The 12,840-nt window shown below is 43.8% G+C and overlaps 1 protein-coding gene across 1 annotated transcript in view; it reads left to right on the top strand.

The window, feature by feature from the left end:
• LOC138946016 (zwei Ig domain protein zig-8-like) overlaps positions 1 to 12,840 on the top strand; it is a 176,598-nt gene that overhangs the window by 120,773 nt on the left and 42,985 nt on the right. The window lies entirely within an intron of this gene.

Here is a 12,840-nt window from a genome sequence, read left to right as displayed (position 1 = left end):
GGCTCCACCAACGCTTCCATACTACCGGAAGTGCTGTTGAGCGACCTCGGTCTGGGCGCCCAAGATGTACAGATCGAAGAGACGATCGCTACCTCCAGCTCTTGGCTCTACGTAACCGAACCAACACCCGCAGGACGTTGATAGGCAACTTCAGGGCCGCTACCAACGTCACCATCAGTCGCATGACTGTGACCCGTCGTCTGCGTGAGGTGCGCCTGCACTCAAGGAGAACTGTCGTCCGTCCGCTCCTCACACCACGTCATCGCCTGGCCAGAATGGCGTTCTGCCGCAACCATCGGCGTTGGAACAGACAGCAGTGGGGCAGGGTACTCTTTACAGACGAGTCCCGGTTCACTCTCTCTTCCTGTGATGCCCGCATACGCGCTTGGAGACGTCCGGGTGAACGTTTCATCGATGCCTGTGTCCAGGAACATGACAGGTATGGAGGCGGTTCAGTTATGGTGTGGGCTGGCTTCCATCTGCACGGGAGGACCCCCCTGTACCGTATTAGAGGCAATCTTACCGGCGTGCGGTACAGGGATGAAATCGTGAGGCCTCAAATCATCCCTACACTGCAAGCCATGGGTGCCGGCGCTATGCTCCAAGACGATAACGCGACCCCTCATCGCGCTAGGGTGGTCCAAGATGTTCTGCAGCGTCAGCAGATTGTGAGGATGAACTGGCCAGCCCGATCCCCCGACTTGGCGCCCATAGAACACCTCTGGGACATCATTGGACGCCGGGTGAGGGACAATCACCCCCCACCTGCTGATGTGGACCAGCTCTTCCGATTCCTGCAGCAGGAGTGGACGGCAATCCCTCAACAGATGCTCCAGAACCATGTAAACTCAATGCGCTCACGGATCGGTGAATGCCTTGCAGCCCGGGGTGGCCACACCCGTTACTGAACTTGAACAAACTGACAGAACTTTCTTGCCACTTTTCGAAAGGGGGGTAGGGTACTTCCGACGGTTGCTGCGCAAATGACATTTCTTTGTTGGTGATTTTGTTTACATGACTCGAACGGTTACATGTCGTATTAAAACATTTCAAGGGTTGAAGGTGTTGCTTTGATTTGTTGTGTTATGAGAGATGATTCTTCTTCTGGCCCTTAACTTTAGTTCGGCAGTGTATAACAAGCTGCTGGCATTTTCAAAACGGGATATTCCGCACGATTCATCTTCTGTCGCAATCAGCAGAAAAGTGCCTTTCGACATACTTGCACATTTTGAAAGAGCCGTGGAATCGGTTTCATGAGAGACGAACGTAATTGGTGCATGTTTTGTAAGTGTGCATGACTTACTGCCGAGCGATAGACAAGCTTACACAGCACAAGTAATTGCACATGTATAGAAAAGGTTATCCGTATTTTATCAGATGAAACACACACCCACACACACACACACACACACACACACACACACAGATACAGACAAACACACACACACAAAGACACACACACACACTCACGAAGACACACACGCACACACACGCACACACACAAAGACACACACACACACACACACACACACGTACACACACATACACACATACCTTAGACACACGCGCGCGCACACACATACGCGCACACACACACACACACACACACACACACACACACATATACACCCACACACATATGCACACACACACACACTCAAGCATACAGAGAGAGAGAGACAGAGAGAGAGACAGAGAGAGAGACACAGAGAGAGACGGAGAGAGCGAGAGAGAGCGAAAGAGACAAAGAGAGAGAGAGAGAGACGGAGAGAGCGAGAGAGAGCGAGAGAGATACAGAGAGAGAGAGGCACAGACAGAGATACAGAGACAGAGAGGGGGGATACGGGAGGGAGGGAGGGTACGGAGTGAGGGTTTGGAAGAGAAGGGAGGCAGACAAAGAGTACTACAGAAGTATATTTTATTATTATTATTAGAAGAACCCAAAACACATACAGATTCGGGATGAGAACGGAAGGAACCGTCTTTAAAATATAAAAAATAAAATGCATTAGTACGCTTGTTTGACCTACGAAAGCATGCATGTGACCTTGAAACAACAAAAAAACGGATGAAAAAGTCAACAGAGGGTGCTAATAAATCGAAAAATCAACAAGCCAATGTGTGCCCACCCACGAGCCTCTCTTCCGGCCACCTAAACAGAACTTAAATACATTCTGATCAATATTGTCTTTTTGGTGTCAGGTACACTGTTACCATAATAATGAAGATCTGTTTTCGTCTACCAAGAGTTATTTCCTAGCAGTTCACCGGGGGCAGAATGATATTCATTTTGGCGGCATTCACTAATTATAGAGCTTTGGGTGGACAGAAGTCAGAGAAACAGTTTCGATTTGCAGAACCAAAACAAAACGCTCAGAAAATGAAAAAAGCGTACAGTCATTTCTAATTATGTTTAAATATCAGTGAAGGGGTATGGCGTGGAAGTGTGTATGTGTTTACGGATGTGTGTTCGTGTGTGAGTGCGTGCGTGCGTACGTGCGTGCGTGCGTGTGTGTGTGCGTGCGTGCGTGCGTGCGTGCGTGCGTGCGCGCGTGCGTGCGTGCGTGCGTGTGTATACGTGAGTGTCTGTCTGTCTGTCTGTTTGTCTGTCTGTCTGTCTGTGTGTGTCTATGTCTGTGTGTCTTTATGATGGAGAAAAAGACAGACAGACAGACTGGTAGACAGACAGACAGACAGACAGAAGAGAAAGAGAGAAAGTTAAGAGTCTGGACGAAGGAACGAGTTACACATGGCTGAGGACTAAATGCTGATGGTCACGGATACTCCGGCATTGACGTCACGCTTTTTGATCTTACAGAAGTTACACGCCATCCCAAGCTGAACTGTGGGGGTTACATGTTGACAAGAGACAAATTTACATCGCCAATCGAATACAGGTACACAGAGAGGGTTCAGAGAACATCGACAGTACAAGTGACATAGCTGACTTTGCTGCACGTGCCAATAAAAGCTACGTCCACACTGCCCATTTACACCGACACTGTCCACACAACACGGAGCAGGAATAACAAGAACTAAATTTGTTTTACAGAAGCAAGAAAGATGAGTTCATGATACAGTTCGGCTTGTAAATATCGATAAGACCCTCCCCCTACCCTTCCCCGCCACGCTACTCCAACTGACACCGATGTGTTCCAGATACCACGGAAACAATAGCTATAACAATTTTGAAGAAGCTAGACAAACATGTATGATTAAGTTCTTCGGTTGAATTTCGAAAATACACTCCCCAATTACACCGACATTTTTTTCAGAAACCACACAAACAATGTCGTTTCCTCGAAGCTACAAAATTAAGTCTATGATAAAGTTTTGATTGTGAACATCGATAAAAGACAGTATTAAGATTGAACATTGCCTATTGCAAATTCGGATCAAATGATAGATTAAGTCTAGAAGGAAGGTCCCAGAAAAAAATGGACAGCTTGTAAATTTTCAACGATACAATCTGAAGAAGACGGATAAGTCCGGTGAGGTTTGACGGGAAGGGGGGAGGGGACATCCGTTTCAGAGAATAACACATTATTCTGCAATGCATGTGTCATCGGGCACTCTAAGTCCGTGATGAGTCCCTCAACTTCACCGTTGAGTACATTACAAGTTCACAGAGCACTTTGACAGATCAAAATTGGACATGATTGCAGACACAAAGTCGCGACAGAGGGTTTTAAGGACAACTGGTCTCATCTATAAGTCTGGATCGTAGAGACAGAACCCATCTATGTAACCTTTCTTGACTCCGAAGGAGATAATGTAAAATGGTAATATTGAAGCACAAGTGCATTCATCTTCGGTGACGCCCAGACGGTCTGTAAATCGATGTGGAGAAATATTACACAACAGGGAGAAAGCAACCAAACAGAATGCGATTTCTCAAACTTGAAAGATTAATTATATATATATATCTTTAGAAGAGCGACTTCTTGCCAAGTCGGCGTCTGGCGGAAACAAATTTCAAGAACGTATACATAAGCGCTCAAATCACAAAACAACAGTATTTGGGAGTTACGCAGGACTAGTCTTGAAAAGCATTGCGAGAACAACATTCCATCCTGTGATCAGTGTGTTTTGTGGTTCGACGTTCGAAAATAGATTTCGGTCAAAACAATCCGGCGAAATTCTACTGCATCATAAAGCAACGAACACGATGCAAAACAATCCCAGGGAAAATTTAGATCGAGAATGATGGAAAAGACATCACGCAAAATGGTGAAAGGAATTTAAGACAATGAGATCTAAAACGTGAAAGATTAACTTCTTCTTGCCTAGGCGTGTTTATGTAAAACGACAGGATGTAGCAGTCTAAAGATTCCTGTCAAAAAGGGATACAATTGTAATGACAAGGCAGTGTGGAAGAAATAAACCATACGAATTGTGTTTGCTAAAATGCGATCTCCAACTTCTTCTGGCAAGACAATGGGCAAGATATAAACGAGACAAATTGCTAAAGTTTCCTTCCAAAAGGTGCTCTTCGGCATCTCCTATTGACAAGGCGATGGACACGATATTAACGGGCCTGCCATGCCCGTCTGAAGTGCAAGGGGGTACACTCCAGTGCCGGGGGTGATGTTGGATGGGTCAACCTCACCCCCGCTGACCCTCTCAGCCAAAAAGACTTGGGCCTGTATAGTCCAAGGAGAAGAAAGAGTCCACCCTGATGTGCACATCAATACAAAACAATCCCAGAGAAAGCGTTGGGGATACGACTGCCAGGGGGCAAACACTACTCAAGTAAAGGCCTCACTGTGGATGAGGACTGGGAGAAATCAGAAGAAAAAAAGTAAATGCGATATGAGCGTCAGGACGTATGAAGGGTGAGAATGGAAGAAGAGACAGGGGAGTCGGTAGAATCTCTATTCGTCTCTATGAAATGTCTTAGTCTGAAGACCTTGGGAAAAATTATCTATACTGGCCATAGTATGGCCAAATACAAATATATGTTGGTTTAGGGTAACCCGATCGACCCTATTTTTCCCCGCCGATCATAAAACTTTTTGTTCATTTCTAAAACAAATCCAACTTTTGGCACATTTTGCGAACCATGCCGAGATAAAGGGAAGTAACCTTCTTTAAAATCGACTATATAAAAGAAAAGACAAGAAAGGGAAAAAAAGAAAAAAAGCCCACCTACCGACCCTATATATATATATATTTTATATATAAATATATACAAACAAATATGGAAAAAATAACCAAAACAAGCCTTCACGTTTTCACCAATATTTCGGCCTCGTGGCCTTCGTCAGGGTGTTCTATAATTAACTCGCACGATGTTTACAAATATCCTTTGACGCAATATATATATATCTATATCTATATATATATATACGACTTGTGTCTGTGTGTCTGTGTATCTGTGTATTTGTGTATTTGTGTATTCGCCATGCACGGCCAAAGTTCTCGATGGATCTGCTTCAAATTTGGTGGGCTTATTCAGAGAGACCCCGGACACAACCTCATTGATGAGATATTTCAACACGTGCTCTCAGCGCGCAGCGCTGAACCGATTTTGGTTCCACCTCAGCTATTTTGGTTCCACCTCAGCTACCCGGGCCCCCATACCGACACACCAAAGCCAAAGTTCTCGGTGGATCTTTTTCAAATTTGGACACCGTATTCAGCTACACCCCGGACACAATATCATCGATGAGATATTTCAACACGTGCTCTCAGCGCGCAGCGCTGAATCGATTTTGGTTTTTGTGTTCATTTCACCATTATAAGTAACTCTTCCTTATCTTCTCATATTCTCCAGGTTTTCAGCGTTTACCTCCCTTCCTTCGTATGGTGCACTATAGTGTGAGTGGAGCGTCTTCGGATATTCCCGGCGTTCTGTTACTGTTACTATTTTTAGAAGGTCAACGCAGTGTCCAGAACGTAAATTGGACCCGTAAATTATCCTCACTGTAAAAGTGCAAAGGTCGAATCAATTTATAGCCACGCGAAAAATACACTGTCATCTATCTCTCTATAGATACGGCTTCTCTGTGTTTTGTGTGTGTGTGTGTATGTGTGTGTGTGTGCGTGTGTGTGTGTGTGTGTGTGTGTGTGTCTCCATGTGAGCAACACCTGTGCATTGTTCAGTTCTGTTTGTGATGTGGTCTGGCGGCTTTTGTGTAAATTTATGTACTGGCCTTCCTTTGAGAAGCCATAACTTGCTCAGTCCTGTTTGAGTGGAGTTCGCCTCCAAAGGTGATTAACACGGTTACATTCGTCGACAAGGATGGGACTCGATATGGTCAGGAATGGCATTATGGCCACTGAATCATTTTCGTGCTGTTCCCATTCCACGAATCTGGGAGGGACCTAAGCTTGGCGGGTCCATTGTTCGGACCCGGCGAAGCCGGCGTACGGCTCTAAGTACTTCTTCCCGGCGAAGCCGGCTACCCGGCGAAGCGGGTATTCATTCTAGTATATATATATCTCTTTCTTGGACACGTTACCCTAAACCAACACATATTTTTATTTGGTCTAAAGGGTGAGGACAGAATCTCTATCCGTCTCTATGGAATGTCTTAGTCGGGAGACCATGGGGAAGATTATCTATACTGGCCATAGCAAATTTGATATGACAACACAATATTGGGTTACCACGGCCGGAGTACAACTCAAGTTCAGGAAGTACAGAGGTGAAAAATGAGGAACGGAACAGGGGCTGTCCGTAGCAATGCGATTCGTCTTATGGACTGTGTCAGTCTGATTATCTTGGAAAAAGCAATCCGTATTGAATATAAGAAATTGTATATTATTTATCAGATAAAAGTAGATGTGGCATGCGCGTCAGAGCATATCAAGGATGGAAATTGTGGAAGGTTGGTCGGTACAATCGCGTTTCGTCTTTATTGAATATGGGAGCCTGAAAATATCGATGCACGCAACCTATTTTGGACACAGTCAATACGATATGTACAGCACAGCCTTTGCTAAGAAAGGCGGTGATCGGCATACACTCAATATTCGTCGTTCAGAAATGTGTCAGTCAGAAAATCTGACAGAATACAATCTGTATCGGCGGAAATAAGAAATGTAAATGAGGACAAAGTAAATGTGATTTATGTACGAGAAAAACTAAAACAGTGATATTTACAACGGGGTGTAAGGAAGGTGCCATGTAGATCACATCATCTTCGAAAGGAAGCGGGGAAAAGCTATTTGACACGATAAGATAGACGCAAGTCCATACACACGAAACACATGCAGCAACAAGCAAACCCGACATGATCTGCAAGTAGCAGCGTGATACACCAGCCAGAGGCCACATCGTGTCAAGTGCACGTGCACGCGAGAGAACTCGCCCTCGTTGACCTTCGCGAGATAAAGGTCAAGGACCTACATGCCAATGGTGACCTTTGTCACGCTGTCAGATGGCTGAAGCTGCTTCACCGCTGCAGAGCACGAGCACACCGTGAATCAGAAACCTGCTGGGGATGACCTTAAACTACAACAAAGACGGTAAAACGACGAAGAGGAAGAGATGCTTTGGCTCTAATTGAAGTCTGCAATTCCGTACGCCTTCGAAGCGAACCCCGCCACCCTTTCGTTTAACAAACAAGTAAACAAGAACCGATTCAAAGCCTTAGACCTAACCAATGTCAACATAGTCTTGAAATCACCCTAATCGATTTTCGGAAATAACTTGACTCCGTCGGGTTTGTATGGGTTATGAAAGAGTGACTACCTTTGCTTTTCCTCTGACAAATACGTGCTCCTGTCCACGTGTTTCCGACACATCCCTCGCTAGTGATTGGCCCCTCCAATGTTTGTCCGAGTAAAAAGCAAGAGCATTCACTCTTCCACAACTCATACAAACCCGGCAAAGTTATTTTCGGAATTCGTTTATTGATAATTCAGAGAGCTTCAGACTGCTAGCTGAATTTCTTTCTTTATTTGGTGTTTAACGTCGTTTTCAACCACGAAGGTTATATCGCGACGAGGGAAAGGGGGGAGATGGGAAAGGGGAAAGGGGGGAGATGGGATAGAGCCACTTGTTAAGTGTTTCTTGTTCACAAAAGCACTAATCAAAAAATTGCTCCAGGGGCTTGCAACGTAGTACAATATATGACCTTAACTGGGAGAATGCAAGTTTCCAGTACAAAGGACTAAACATTTCTTACATACTGCTTGACAAAAATCTTTACAAACATTGACTATATTCTATACCAGAACCACTTAACAAGGGTAAAAGGAGAAACAGAATCCGTTAGTCGCCTCTTACGACATGCGGGGTGCAGAGAAATAAGGATGTGGAAAAGAAGACTTTTGGTAAGTGAAATAAAGGTGATGGATCCAGTCAGGTAGAAATAAGACAACAAGAAAAGAATTGGAAAACTGCAGGGAATAGTAGGGAGAGTTTTCTTGGAAGGAAATATAGGTGAAAGGACTGGTAAGGCAGAAATAAGACAAAAGAAGAGAAGTAAAGGGGTGGGGTAGCTCTGTTTAAACGCTCCCGCCGCGTGAAGGCGACCCCATGGGAGCTGCTAGCTGAATGAATTTTATCTAAGAGTTTTTCCCATGTAACCGACGTTTCACATACAAAAAAAGAGTAACGATATGAAAACAGTGACACTGGCAGAAATGCAAGAATAAACTCTAGTGCATACCCAGCCAATTACTTTACATTAAAAGAAAACCACAGGTGCAACACGCGCCTGGCTTTCCCCTGAGTTTTATGCTGACAAGGCATAATACCCCACATCAAACTCAAAGTGCTCAGAGAGTATAATAATCACACCTTCCTTGGCCTAGATTTTTTTGCCGGGGATTCCGACGTGTCGCTCATCACACTAAATTAGTCTCGAAGCAGAGGTGCAAACACCCTAGATTACATACATGCTACCATGTCTTTCTAGACAGGCTCATCAAAAACGACACCCAGTTATAGTGTGCACCTTGTCAGGTGGGGCGGGGATATAGCTCAGTTGGTAGCGCGCTGGATTTGTATTCAGTTGGCCGCTGTCAGCGTGAGTTCGATCCCAGGTTCGGCGGAAATTTATTTCACAGAGTCAACTTTGTGTGCAGACTCTCCTCGGTGTCCGAACACCCCCGTGTGTACACGCAAGCACAAGACCAAGTGCGCACGAAAAAGAACCTGTAATCCATGTCAGAGTTCGGTGGGTTATAGAAACACGAAAATACCCAGCATGCTTCCTCCGAAAACGGCGTATGGCTGCCTAAATGGCGGGGTAAAAAACGGTCGTACACGTAAAATTCCACTCGTGCAAAAAACACGAGTGTACGTGGGAGTTTCAGCCCACGAACGCAGAAGAAGAAGAAGAAGTCAGGTGTAAGATACAGGGCAGCAACAACCATTCACTCCTGGCTAACATCAGCGTCTTTGAAGTCAACCATACCTTGCCGCTGGCGATAGTTCTCAACGGAGAACTTATTAACCCCTCCTTGTTTAGAATGACCGATATTATGATTTGGTAAAAGTATGCACACCTTCCTGTTTGTGTTCAAATATTAAAACCAAACATTTCAACTATAAGGAGAAGAAAAAGTCGTTGCAATTTGCATCTATGCATGTACACCGACGTGGCAGCAGTTATGTGTATCATAGACGCGCCACCACGAACTCCATACGAGTACGATACATCGAAATCTCAGTTCTTTGGCAGTTACAGGCTCAGAGAATATTGTCAAACAGTACTGTAACCATTTGTACTGGATTAGGATTCTTTGAACATATGTCGGCCAAGGTATATTTCCGTCAACTCCGGCTTTTACAACAAAGCGCGTAGAGAAACTGTTGTAAAACCTGACCCAAATATCCAGCACAGCCTTTCAGCTGAGCTTGCGAATCACCAGTTCCTTTTGGTATTAACCTGGCCGTTGAAAACCGTCACGGTGGAACCGATAATTACCCATGAAAAACAGATTAACCCCGCCGCGCCCAACCGCTCCTAAATCTTCCTCCAGAATAGCCAATAGAATTATCCGGTCATCTGTGATGCTTGCCGCCTCCACGCATGGATGGGGATTATTCTCGCTTGAGTAGTTGTGTTTCTAATCTTGTTGTGAAGCGTGGGCCAGGATGGGCTAACTGAATTTGCGTCGTCCGTGTAACGAAAGTGAGAACTCGAGGGACATTCTCGGGCAAAATCTATTAGCTGTAAGAATATTCCGAAGGGAAAACTCGAATTCAAGAAAGGTAAAGAAAACAAGAGTGAGAAACTGAGAAAAAGTCTTTGGCTTAAACAATAATTAACAGCAAGGAAAGGGAAAACGAAAGGTTCAAGAGAAAAACATTCAAGAAATCAGCTGGAGGAAAAAAAAGATCGTAAGAAATTGATTGAGGAACATTGCTGGGTCCAAACTGTTTTAGCTGTAAGAATATGCAAATAGAAAAACGTAAAGAAATCAGTGGAGACAGAAAAACTGAGAGTGATAAATTGAGGAAAAATCCCAAACTGCAGGTGGCAGAAATATTTGCAAGAGGTAAAACTTCAAAAAAAATATCAGGAGAATAAAAGAAAACGTGCGTAAAGTTTAAAGAGCATTCTCAGGTCAAAGCTGCTGGTAGCAAGAATATTCCCAAGAGGAAAATCTTGAAGAAATCGGTAGAAAAAAAACGAGAGAGAAATTTTATGAACACCCCCTATGTAAAACTGTTAGCTGGATAGTCGGCGAGGACGGGGATGGGTATAGACTTCAAGACCGTGTAGCAGTGAACTTAAACTGTACACTAAATTGGGGTGTGCACGTTAAAGATCCCACGATTGACAAAAGGGTCTTTCCTGGCAAAAATGTATGGGCATAGATAAAAAAAAATGTCCACCAAATACCCGTGTGAATTGGAATAATAGGCCGTGAAAAGTCAATATTCGCCGAAATAGCTTGAGATTTACTGGCCGATGTGAATGCGTGATATATTCTGTAAAAAATTCCATCTCACACGGCAGAAATTTAATATGTAAAGCGCTTAGAGAATGTCAAGCGCTATATAAATCTCCCATATAAATAAATAAATAAATGATTAAATTTGAGATTCTCTGCAAGGATAGTCAGAGTGGGAGTGGTGTGTGTGTGTGTGTGTGTGTGTGTGTGTGTGTGTGTGTGTGTGTGTGTGTGTGTGTGTGTGTGTGTGTGTGTTGAGGGGAGGGGGGCAGGGAGGGGGCCTAAAGATTGCGAAGGAGTAAACATGAACATGAAACAAGAAGATAACTTGAGATTATCTAAAGGATTTATTCGAGATACAGGTGCGTTTATGTAAATAATGAATGACAAGGTTGTTTCTGGAGGAGCTTAAATGGATAATGTGCGAACGTTGGAGAAATAAACGATAACAAAATATGTCTAGAGCTCTATTTGTTCGTGTTTGGTTTTGTCAATCGGGACGACACAGGGGCAAGATGGCGGTATGAGACTTTCTGCTCGAAACACGAAAAACAGAAGAAAGTATTTAAGAGGCCGTGCGTGCAATTAGTAAGTAACCAAAATGCACTTACGCACGCATGCACGCATGCTCGCACGCATGCACGCACGCACACATTAACACACACACACACACACACATACACACTCACAAACACACATACACCCACACGAAAGTACACACACATACATGCACACTGGCACACACATACAATCACACGCACACACATGCACAAACACACACACACGCACATACACTCACACACACACACACACACGAACGTATTCACACACACACACACACACACACACACACACACACACACACTGACACCCCAACACACACACACACACACACACACACACACACACCCCCCAACACACACACACACGCGCGCGCGCGCGCGTGCGTTTCATTTAGTAAAATGGGTGCAAACACTCAATTAGGCATAAAAACAGCTGCAGAACTCAGGCCTGAGTTGTCACGTCTTGAGGATGAGTTCGGTGCTTTCCAGCAATCAAATAAAGTGGACACCAGAAAATGCATCACACAATTTCCCTGTCACCCAACGTCATGTCAATCGAATATAGAATTGGAAATTAAAAGAAACAAGTCGCGTAAGGCGAAAATACAATATTTAGTCAAGTAGCTGCCATTTTTCAGGAAGACCGTATACTCGTAGCATCGTCAGTCCACCGCTCATGGCCAAGGCAGTGAAATTGACAAGAAGAGCGGGGTAGTAGTTGCGCTAAGAAGGATAGCACGCTTTTCTGTACCTCTCTTTGTTTTAACTTTCTGAGCGTGTTTTTAATCCAAACATATCATATCTATATGTTTTTGGAATCAGGAACCGACAAGGAATAAGATGAAAGTGTTTTTAAATTGATTTGGAACATTTAATTTTGATAATATTTTTTATATATTTAATTTTCAGAGCTTGTTTTTAATCCGAATATAACATATTTATATGTTTTTGGAATCAGCAAATGATGGAGAATAAGATAAACGTAAATTTGGATCGTTTTATAAATTTTTATTTTTTTTTACAATTTTCCGATTTTTAATGACCAAAGTCATTAATTAATTTTTAAGCCACCAAGCTGAAATGCAATACCGAACCCCGGGCTTCGTCGAAGATTACTTGACCAAAATTTGAACCAATTTGGTTGAAAAATGAGGGCGTGACAGTGCCGCCTCAATTTTCACGAAAAGCCGGATATGACGTCATCAAAGACATTTATCCAAAAAATGAAAAATACGTATGGGCATTTCATACCCAGAAACTCTCATGTCAAATTTCATAAAGATCGGTCCAGTAGTTTAGTCTGAATCGCTCTACACACACACACACACACACGCACGCACGCACATACACCACGACCCTCGTTTCGATTCCCCCTCGATGTTAAAATATTTAGTCAAAACTTGACTAAATATAAAAAGTC

Source organism: Littorina saxatilis, linkage group LG1 (genome assembly GCF_037325665.1).
Source record: "Littorina saxatilis isolate snail1 linkage group LG1, US_GU_Lsax_2.0, whole genome shotgun sequence".
In the NCBI taxonomy this organism is placed as follows: Eukaryota; Metazoa; Mollusca; class Gastropoda; order Littorinimorpha; family Littorinidae; genus Littorina; species Littorina saxatilis.
The sequence above is the reverse complement of the archived record's forward strand: the minus strand, read 5'-3'. Positions and strand labels throughout refer to the sequence as shown.